We start from the raw sequence: 12,257 nt of genomic DNA on the forward strand, positions 1-12,257 counted from the left end.
CTGTAGAGTACACTCCAATAAAGGCTAGTCAGAGGTTAGAACCTGCAGGCAGCAAATCATAAGAAGTCACTTGGATGGTTGACCAAACATTTTTCTACTAACCATATGCAGATGAACAGTATGGGACAGCCGTACCTGGATGTTCGAGCACTGTCTTTAATTTTTATATGATGAATTTACTTAATATGTCTTTCTTGTCACGGTTCTGGGTCGGTTCGACAGCATTTTGAGTTCTTAGGTTTTGTTTTTGAATGATCGTTTTGTTACTTTTGTGCCTCGTTGATTATTATTTAGAATTCTATGTTTCTGTTTATTCATGTTTAAGGATTTGTTCTTCGGTTGTGTCTCATGTTCAGTATAGTTCAAGTTCCATGTGTTATATTCTGTCTGTCTCTCAGTGTCAAGTCTGCGTCTTTGTGTAGTGTTTTCTTGTTTCCTGTTTTATTGTGTAGGTCTGCGTCTCATGTGAGTGTGTTCAGTTTTACCTCCCTTGTCTCGTTAATCACTCCCAGCTGTGTCCCCCACCTGTGTGTAATCTCCCTGTGTTTCTCTGAGTGTATTTAAGTCGTGTCTTCTGTTGTTGTAGTCGCTGGTCCGTCTGTGTATCCATCGGATTTCATCCGTGTGTTCTCCCTGCTGTCCGTCATCACTTACCTCCGCCCATCCTTCTTCATGTTCGTGTCCTGGTTCGTGTTTTGTAGTTTAGTTGTTCCCAGTACAGATAGTCTGCAGTCCAGTTTGCTGTTTTTCTATTTTGTACTTTACTTTCAATAAACCACCTTCACAAGTGCCTGCGTTTGGATCCTACTTCATTATCTCCACACGGCTCACTTCACTCGCTGTGACATTTCTATTTATGGTTTTCCAGTCATTTGAACTGGTTGGAATGGATCTTACTGGAAAGCTAACAAAAACCAAAACTGGAAATCAGTATGTTTGCATGTTTATTGACTACATCACAAAATGACCACAGGTGTATCTGCTGAAGTCCAAATCAGCCATAGAAGTGACAAACTGCCTGATTACATTTCAATTAAACCTTAATCAGGATTTTTTTTGTCATAATTCATGCATGAAAGGGTTAAAGTATTTTAAGTATCTTAATTTCAGCTAAAACATGAATCCTGGAGGTGACCAGTAGTTATAGGAAGGGCTTAATCATTGTAATGCCATTTTTTCTATTGATTATTGATGACATAAATAATTTTTATTATATTTTCAAAGATGGCTATGTCATCTCCTGTCCAAACAAAGTTTTTGATTTAATGATTATAATTTTTGAAAAGAGCTGTATATTGTTTTTCAGGTTACAGTTCAAACAGAACCATCATCCTGGTATTGATAACTCTGTGTGTGACATTTGTATGACTGGTATATGTTTTAACTCTTACTGTAATGCATTTCTATTTGCACTATGCTTGAAATTTTATTTTTGTAAAGAGACTAAAACCAGTGCATTTTATATATTATTGCAGCTCAGCAAAACGGTGAAATGTTGAATATATATTAGATTAAAAAAAAATATCAGTGTTTGCCCCATCATCTGCAAACAAACACTGTCAGAGACTTCTTTAAAATTGTCGGTGACCACCCAGGAACATGGGTTGACTATATTGATGCCGTGATATTTGGGGTTCGAACAAAAAAAAAAAAAGAAAGAAAGAAGAAGAAGCAGATGACCACCAAGCACTCACTTTGGCAGGGAGGCTTGTTAACCATCCAAATTTCCCAAACAGTATATGGTTGTTGTTTTTATCTTTCTGTCTGTGACAAACTACTCGACAATCAAACACGATACATCTCAATAAGAATTCATAATCCATATTTTACTAGCGCTGTGCACCTTTTCTGAGATACAAACTCTCTATAAATATTAATTAAGCTACAGTGTAAACCTTTGGTGTGACCACTTTTAGTACTCGACATAGTCTGACCTCTTAAAAAGGCTTTCTTGTGATTACTTTAAGTATTACACATGATTATCTTTTACTGTTCATTTACTGGATATATTGCTTATCTAATGTGAAGGACGCACTGTACACTATGCTGAGAAATGCAAAATTTCATATGAATCATAATTAGGGGTGCAACGATATTCGTATCGATATTGAACCGTTCGATACAGTGCTTTCGGTTCGGTACGCATATGTATCGAACAATACAATTTTTTTCAATTTTTTTCAATTTTTTTTTGTGTCCCGTTTGGATCTATAGCCATCAGAATTGTTGTCTTGAGGCCAAGAAAGATGCCAAGAGGATTTATTTTAAGTGGATCATCATATTGGTCCATTTGATTGACCTTTATTATAATTATGAATTTATTTTATTTTCAGTTGCAAACGGGACAGACATGACTGTGGGATAGGACAGGGGGAAAGAATGAAAGAAAGAGGGGGAGAGAAAGAAAGAAAACCAAAGGGGAGAAAAAAAAAAGAACAATACAAAATTTGTAATTTATTTTATCAACTTTCCTTCTGACGATGCTGTCTGTGTTGAGTGCTCAGTGAATCTGCATTTGACTACTCCGCCTAGGCTCGAGAGTGCAGCCTAGGCGGAGTAGTCGAACGCAGATTCACTGAGCACTCAACACAGACAGGATGGTCAGAAGGAAGAGCGCAGGGCAAGCTAGCGAGACAGAAGTGGACCTCCCCACCCTCATTCAGATCTGGCGTTTGGAATTATTTTGGTTTTCATGTGACGTATGACCCTGAAGGTAAGCGAGTCATGGACTAAAGTAAAACAGTATGTTGGATGTGCCATGCAATGCTCAATTACATGGGTGGGAGCTAGTGTGTTAGCGCAGTTAGCTCGTTAACGTGTTGGCTGTCTAGCCCCTCTGTATAGGGTAGCTCGTTAACGGAGATTTGCCGTGTTGTGGCGTTAAGGTTATTTCAACGAGATTAACCTGAAAGCACTAGTGGGAACACAACGAATATGACTGCACATTTACACCGACATCATCCTAGTGCAAAGACAAAAACAAGCATGCATGCTACAAACTTTAGCCGAGTCATTTAGACAGCTGTTAGCACAGGATTCTCCTTATGGAGACCTGATATGTTTAATATGCTGCTGAGAATATAGCCCAGAAGAAACGGATAGTATAGCTTTTATTTTGGAAAGAGACATTTCTCTGTAATAAACTCTCTTTTCCAAAGATGAGTGATTCCTCAATCAGATACAGGGCTCGCAATATCGCTAGCCCGACGTCCCGGGGCTATCTCTCCCCTGCCTGTCGGGCTATTGTAGGAAGGAAAAATATATGTCAATGCTTTTGCATTCTTTCAGAAATGTAGCTGGGTAATTATGTCATTGGGTGAGCCACTGTCAATATGTGACATATTGAAATCGTGTTTGAATTTGCGCTTGTTTTTTTGCTTTCACTTTGCAATCGTGCGAACTGTGTATAGAGAGCGACAGCACTGATCTGTGAGTGATGATAATTTGTGCACCAATTCCTCTGACATCGTCTTATTAATTGTTAGCTTACTATGCAAACATGACAAGTGAAATCTCCCGCAGCTTAAACATGTGAGAGGTTGATCGCGCAGAGAATCGCTGAGCTTATGTGAGTGCGGCAGGATATATATTTCACTACGATGACCTGGATGATTGAGAACCTTCACAGACAGATATATATTTTAGTTCTGCTGAGCCAAATAAGACAGGTCAGGGTGAAGAAGTGACAGCCAAAGAAAAGCTTACCACAAAACGGAGAAGTTATGACAAATCAGACTATAAGGCAAAAAAAAAAAAAGTGCAGCTTTATGGTTTCATGGACAAAAGAATTTCTGTGGCTGCAATATGACGAGCTAAAAAACAACACGCACAAGGGTTAGGGTTAAATTTAAAAACTGTACTTTTGTGTTAAAATATATATTTATAATTTTAATAAATGACAAATTAAAAAGGCATGAACATTTTTTTTTGTATCGAAAAAATATCGAACCGTGACACCAAAGTATCGAACCGAACCGAACCGTGAATTTTGTGTATCGTTGCACCCCTAATCATAATCACTATATAGAAATACTATCTGTCTGCCAATTTATATAAAATCCATTGGCTAATTATTTTGTGTTCAGGTTATAAGGTAGTTATTAACATGCCACATTAGATCAAGCCAATGGAGTATGATGTCATTGTGGGAATAGTGAACGAACATCATCACTAGACCTTAGTGGTAAATAACAAATTCATTTTAAATATTCATTTAAATCATTTAACCAAGACAAATGCTTGTGGATACATGGATTTTTAAGGGAAACATTTCTTTATCATTTGTTCTTCTTCACTAGACTTTGAGGTCATACAGCCACAACAAAACAAGTCTCTGTAACTGGATCCATTAGAAGAGACAAAACAGGACATTCAGAGATGTCTAGAAACAACAAGGCAAGGACAACTGCCCAAATGTTATTCCATTATCCCTTCTTATACGAATATTTAAAAAATATATTTATGGTATTAATTGTATTATTTTGTTAATATGAAACAATGTGTATAATTCTAAAATCTGGACCCACAAAAGTTTCATTTTTGTATAGTTTAAAAAAAAAACAACAACAATGGTATGGGTATTCTTTATAGCTTTTAAAATACCTGTCCCTGTTTTTCTTTGTGTTTATTTCTACCCTCATGTCTGTGTCTGATGGTTCTTTCACAAAAGACAATGCGGCACAGGCAGAATCTACACTGTTGTTAAGGTCCGGTACCAAACGACTCACGGACCGGTACCGGTCCGAGGCCCGGGGGTTGGGGACCGCTCGTCTACATCACAGATGAGGGCTAGATGTGAGAACCACAAAATTGCTCAGTGACAAACTACTAACAACAACAGTGCTTTAGATGTTTAAAATGGAACTAAATTTGATAATTCACACAGATATCGAGGAGAACTTTTGTAGATTTTAATGGATTGATTTTGATACATCTGAGTTGACACTGGTACCAGACAAAGATTAAATTACCTAATCTATTCATTAGAGAGAGAGAGAGATAAACCTTTATTAGTTCCACATGTTTGGTCAATTACAATTGGTTTCCAGGGCATTTGTGTGAAGAAAGGCTTGCAACCTCTCCAGGTGGACTTGCGATACAGTGAAACATCCCAAATAAGTGGATGCTACATCGTGTAGAGTTCGCTGTAAGTATGTGTCCTAATCCTCATAACCTTCATATATCCATCTATCCAACCATCCATCTGAAAAGATATGAGTATGAAAAATGCTATTTTTCAATTAATATACCATTTACATTTTGGGTAGAAAATATATATATTTTTTAAAAGGGACAATATCTGTCCTATTGTCAAGAGAAGCCATAAACAAACACAGGCTGCAAACTGCCACCGCTCTCCTTCTTAATACACATATGTAACACATCACCATTCGATTTTCATACAATCCTAATATTTCCTTTTTAACTACTGTTGAAATTAACTATAGCAATAAATATATCTTTGGCTGTGTATGTGGTATTTTTTTGTTTTTTCTACAGATGACCACTGTGGATGTCACTACAGATGTCACTACTGTGGATAGAAAGAGCATGACACTGATGACAGCTGTAAACTTAATCAGAAACACTTGTTGTCAAATGATTACAAGACATCCCCGGAAATTCTAGGCTGAATGAAAAGCTAATAATAATAATTATAAATAAATAATGTATACTTTATTGATCCCGAGGGGAAATTCCTCTCTGCATTTAACTCATTCAGTCAGTAAAGCAGTGAGCAGTGGATAGGGATTGTACCTTGCTCAGGGGTACCTCAGGGTAGTCTTTCAGTGGATTTAAACCCCGACCTTCCGATCATAGGACCACCACTCTACCTACTGAGCTATCCCTGCCCACAGTAATATCCCTGCCCGCAAATGGCACTAATAGAAAAGTCACACAATGTGTGATGTAGCCCCATAGTTCTTGTGGTGATGAAAGATGGAGAAAACGGCAGCCATTGCATCCTGCATGCTTCCCAGTGACCAAAAAAGAGGTGAGATGGTTCTTGGGCCAGTTTTTACTGCAAGACGTTCAGTTAATTTTACAAATGCATGATACAAACATATACGTTTCAGTGCATAATATATTCGGATTCTCTGATCACAACCTGATGTAGGTTAAACTGTTATTTATAAGCGTTTCAGTGGGTATAAAAGCGCTTAATATCTGGAAGGTAGGTACCCCAATCATGACGTTCTGTTAGTAATACTCTTGTATCTTTTGCCTGATGGGAGAAGACTGAAGGTGACTAGCTTTCCTGGTGGCATAGTATGAAGGTATGGAAAGCAAAACCCAACCAACGATCCTGGAGCCTCTATATACTACTTTGTTCAAGCTTTTGTTTGTTGTGACTGGCTGTTCTAGTCAGGATGGAGAAAATAAGGACTATCTGTAACAGCTGTGTAAAATTGGGTCATACCTTCCCGACTGACCCTGTATTTTCTCAGCTACTGGAAGAATTCTCTGGTGGGCTTTACTCACTGGTGTTTAATTCCCACGATAGACTGGTGTATAGTGGTGCCTAGGAAGTGCTTGAAGAAGGAGACACTCTCAACAACCTGGCCAACATCATTACTAGAATTCCCACTGCTAGAAAATTCAGAGGAAGAACATCAGTCTTTAAGTTGAAAACTCAAATGAAGTTATGCAGCAGGACAGCAACCTAGCATAAGACTAAATCTACCTTTGAAAGGAGAAAAAAACGACTTTGCAGTGGCCAAGTCAACGAACACATCTGAAATGCACTGAAATTGGCTTGGGACATTAAAACAGGAAAGAAGGCATGGTGGAAATTCCACCATAGAGATGTTGGAGACTCGCCTCAAGTTATCAGGCCACTTTGTAACAGTGGTTACTGCTAAAGCGTGGCACAACTCCGACCTTTGTCATCAATGCATTGGATAAACAGTTGGTTCAATTTATATAAAAATTCTTACAAAACTTGCATTACAGGTTATTTTTGTTTTATGTTAAATCTGACACAGCACAAATGCACATAAAAACAGGACAGGTCAAAATGCTAATTCATGCTAGCTTGGCACCAAGAAGTGTGGACATCCTTGGAAAACAGAAAAGCGACTGGTAAAAGTAATGCTGAAATGATGCTTCATCTAGTTGTGACAATATGGTGTACTGAATCACCTTATGATATTCAGTTTTATTGGTTTTCGGTCATGGATTCACCTTAATGTCCTTCCTATTCCATATCTGACCCTTTCATATGTTTAGACACTGTAGAAAAGCTGTCATTTGTTGATTTTATCTTTTATTCATTTCCTCCCTGCTGAAGCGGAAATTTAACAGCTGTATTTGACAGGTGTTCTCAAACTGACAAAAAAAAAAAAGCCTTATTTATTTATTTATTCATTCATTCATTCATTTTTGAGGTGATATATTGAGGGCTTCCATACTGTTATACTAGTTTAGTAGTAGTTTTACTTCAGCTAAAGGAGGAAAAGTTCTTTTCTCACCTCTTTCAGCATGCTCACCCTTCAAGCATCAGAAACAGCAACACAAATTATTCTTTTGTTTACTCTCTACACAAGTGCTGGAATAATCTTGCCAATGTAAAAGACACGATGTTGCACAACATTAATCAGATTCCTTCAGCTCCAGTGCTGCTCCACATTTCTCAGTCTGAACCTACAGTGCACACCCCTGCTTTGCTTTTATGCTACCACTGGTATCGTGCACCACACCACTTTAGATCAGTGTTATTCTGAACCCTGCTCTTATTCCAAAGCATCTCTAAGGCTGCTATTAAAAGGCTGGATATACCACTGGATATCACTTTCCATTTGGAGGACTTCAGCCCATCTCTGATGACTGTAGGGAATAAGTGGTCGTGAGCTTCCGCTGTCCTCGTGGCAAAGAGAGAAAGGGAGAGACAAAGAGAGGGGAGAAATCTAATTATTTCTCTCCCATGGCCCAGCAAGCCTTAAAGGTTAATCACTGTCCGTTGAGCTAATTCTGTCTGGGTACACTGCAGTAATTACAACACCTGTCTCTCGCTCTCCCTCTCCTGCTTCCTCTAATGCCTTATTCTGTCTGTTTGTCTATCTGTGTGTCTGTCTGTGTCTCTGTCTGTGTCAGTATTTAGACAAGGGCATAACTGTTCTAATTTGGCATCTGTACACCACTACAGTGGACTTCAAATTAGGCAATTAAGATATGATTAAACCACAGACGTGTCAAGTTCAAGACAACACTTCTTACAGCACAACAAAAAAAGCTCAGGCAACAGGACAAACAGCCTCAGGTGGTGACCCGGCTTCCAACCTCTTAATATCTCAGTCGAATGAAGTATATATTTGACAGACATAAACCGATAGAAAGCGGCATGGTGGTTAACACAGTCGCCTCCTGAACATCCTGGGTCTGAAACCGCTCCCCAGCTGGGGCCTTTCTCTTTGCATTTTGTCACTTGGTTTCTTTCCAGGTACTCCCGGCTTCCTCCTGCAGTCCAAATATATACACGGGGTTAGGTTAAATGGTGAGTCTAAATTGACCGTAGGTGTGAATGTGAGCATGAATTGCCTGTCTCTATGTGTTAGTCCTGTGACAGACTGGCGAACTGTTGGGGCTTTACTCCGCCTCGCATCCTATGACAGCTAGGATAAGCTGCAGCCCAACCGTGACACTGAACTGACGTGGATAGAGAGATGTGTTTATATAGGTACAGAAAGAGAGATGTATTCATATCTTGCATCACATCTCTAAGTGAGGAGGGTTTCCTTTTCTCACCCCCTCTCTTTCTCACATTCCTCACTCATTCTTTCTTCTCACCGCCTTTTCTCTCTCATCCTACCTTCTCGTCACCTACTGTCTCACTCTCTCCCCACTACTCTCAATGCTTCTCTTCCTCCTCCTTTCTTCCTCTTCATTATCTCAACAGCACTCAACCACCGTCTCTTTCTCACCTAATTTCTCTCTGTCACTGGCTCGGCTTCTAACTGTGTACAGCTGTATCTCACTTTAGCAACAGCTGAAGGAACTTCGCCCTGGGCCTAGAAATACTGCACCATCTCTTCTCCTTCCACTTTTTTCCCTTTTACTACCAAAAGTATGTCCAGAACCAACAGCTTAAGAGTACCTCTCACTTCCCACCAAAGTTCAGTGATATAAAGTGCCTTGGATGCACCACCTATGACTGCTGAATAGAAGTTGAAGCATGACCGGTGTTCTTGATATTACTGTGAATAAAAAGTGCTTATGCATACTTTAGAAAATTGCTAATTTATGCTTAGTAGACCTTAAAAGACCCTATTCTTATTAATTTCTTATCACACTGCCATACACAAAAAGACATTTTCTACATCCCCTTTCATCCTCTACTTCTTCTTTCTGTTTCCAGATTTCCTACAGTTATCAAATTAGTATTTTTGGTCGTTCTGTTTTTTCTCCCTGAGGCCCAGATAGGCTTCTCTAACAGGCTGCTCCCTGCTGAGGCCAGTGGCCTAATGCTGCTGAGGCTGGTGGGCTGTCATTCCCCATATCATCAATACAAAACAGAGAGGAATGAGAGAGTGAAAAAAAGAAGAAGACTGGGGAAGATGAGACACAAATTGTGACAAAGAAGCTAAGAGTAGCCCTTAGCAAAGTGTCATCACTCAGACAATCTCCATCCTTTCCACTCTGTCTTTATGTTTTCTATGTGCTAAGGGACCAAAACAGAAGCGGGGGACAGTGCCAGCTTTATCACATTCCAAATGTTTTCCAAGAATTTTGCGAAGTGACAAAGATCCCTAGAATTTGTTTCTTGGCCCCTGAGGCGAAGCTCTGCTTGAGAGTCTGTGCAGATGGGTGCTGATGGAAACAGTGGTGATGAGGAGTGCTGCTGGTAGCTGGTGGAGGGAAGCTAGAATTGCTGAGAAAGAGACGAGGGATGCTGAGAATTCACAGGGTGAGGAGGAGAGAGCGAGAGGGGAGAAGATGGAAAACAACAGCACCTGGCTGGCTGTTATGCCTTCGCCAAGGATAGAGTGGAGGCGGATGTATGTTTCCAGTGATGTTTATTTGTTTCTCTGTATGTTTGTTTGTCTGCAGGATTCAGTAAAAACTACTGAGCCGAATTTGATGAAACTTGTTAAAAAGGTGGGGTTGGAGCAACAGACAAGCTCATTAATTTTGGATCACTTTAGAATGTATTGAAGAATGTATTGTGGAAAGTCAGATGAATGGTCTGTCAAAAGCAAAAAATGAGACTGAAGGACAAACTGCATTTACGTATCCTTGTGCATGAACATAAATGGAGGAAAATGGTGAGCTTTTTGTAAGGCTGTTTACACTTCTCAGTTTCTTCCGTCTGTTTCATGTAATCCCCAGAGACTGTATATAAAAGAAAGCCATAACCACCATGAAGAGCCACTGGTCTGAGCTTTGATGTGCCAACATTAGCATTTTTGAAGCCAGATGGAGTGCTAAGTAATCAGCAATTAACTGCACAATGAGCTGTATTATTTGTCATATAACTGCATTCAAATTATGCATTTGTGGATGACATGCACCATTATCCACTTCAAGAGTGCATCAACAAGGACACAGATTAAACCAGAACGACATGTAAAGGACTGCGAGCCTCACTTGTCTCAATTAAAGTCAGAGTTCATGATTCAAGAATAAGATAGACAATGGGCAAAAATGGCATCCACATGAGAGATCCAAGGAGAAAACACTGACTAATAAGAACAATAAGCTTGTCTCACATTTGCCAAAAAAAGCATCCTGATGATTCCCAAGACTTTTGGGAAAATATTCTGTGGACTGACAGGACAAAAGATGGACTTTTTGTGTGCTGTTGCATCTGGTGTAAAACTAATACAGCAGTTCATATAATGAACATTATAGCAACCGTCAAATATAGTGGTGCTAGTGTGATAGTCTGACACTGTTTTGCTGCTTCTCGACCTGAATGACTAGCTATAATTGATGAAACCATGAAATCTGCTTTCTGCGAGAAAATCCTGAAGGTGAATGTCCAGCCATCAGTTTGTGCCCTAAAGCTCAAGCACACTCGGATTATGCAGCGGAACAATGATCTGAAACAGGTCAGGAAGTCCACCTCTGAATGGCTCCAAAAAGAACAAAAAACAAAAACAAAATGAAACTTTTGGAGTAGCCAAAACAAAATCTAAACTTAAATCCCTCTGAGCTGCTTTGGCATGACCTAAATACAGAGTCGTCATTTTTATACCCGCTGTATTGCTCCTATACTGCATATTTCTAAAGTGTGTTTGTTAACAGTACATTTACTGCTACATGCATTGAGAGTAAGCTAACGCAGGGAAAGTAAGACAAAAACAGTTAAACCTTGGCTGTCAAAATTATTAGAGAAAGCAATATGTTTAGTAGTTAAAACAGTCTAAGTTAATACTGCAATGTTACTTCTTAAGAACATATTCTGAATTCAGACAGCTCTACAGTATGCAGATAAACTGTCCACTTACAATTAAAATCATTCCTTTTCCTTTAGTGTTAATAAACTCAACATATTGCTTGCAAAACTGAAGGTATTTTGTTCTTCTGTCAGCACACGAGCATTGATCCTATGCCTGTGCTTGCGTTGGAGTGTAGCAGCACCCACACATATTGCTGAGATGAATGTCTGGCATACAGGTAGACTCTTTATAGCTATTCTGAAATGTTTTGTCAAACAACCTTACAGTGTAACCATATAAGTTATCACAGCCTGACCTGTGTAGGCAGGTAAAGTCGTAAATCTTAAAAGGCAGCGACTTCTGTGCGCATCTCTCTTTAGAGCCGTACATGCTGTAAGCGTAGTTAATATATTTTTTAAAATGCAAAGCATATATAACGTTCCAGAGAAGCTTGCAAAAAGCGCACCGTCTTAAAGGGTTTTACACGCTGATGTTGCATCTGGCCTTAAAGAGATATATACACTTATCATGCTCCACCAGGTAAATGTGGAGCAGGATAGCTCTAAACTACGCCTTTAACATCAACAAGTTATCATGTTTACCACTCTGAGCTGTCTGTGATCACAGTACACCAAAAGATACCAAAAGAAACAATTTGTTCATGACTCTCTCAGTTGCATAATCATTTATGATTCACCACTTCCTGCAGGCTTTAAAACATGCAGTGATTGCCATGACTACAGATGGCATGTGCATAAATGCTGCACATTAAATGATTTGAATATTTATCAAAATGTGACATGCTGGGTTTATTGAGAAGAATTTTACATTGCTGACAGGCAGATAAAATATGTGCGCTTAAAACCTAGATGCTGATGA

General features: G+C 39.2%; 1 protein-coding gene across 2 annotated transcripts in view; it reads right to left on the reverse strand.

The window, feature by feature from the left end:
* Positions 1–12,257, reverse strand: part of samd12 (sterile alpha motif domain containing 12) — a 127,868-nt gene that overhangs the window by 60,924 nt on the left and 54,687 nt on the right. The window lies entirely within an intron of this gene.

This window comes from Rhamphochromis sp. 'chilingali', assembly GCF_963969265.1.
Source record: "Rhamphochromis sp. 'chilingali' genome assembly, chromosome: 17".
Lineage (NCBI taxonomy): Eukaryota > Metazoa > Chordata > Actinopteri > Cichliformes > Cichlidae > Rhamphochromis > Rhamphochromis sp. 'chilingali'.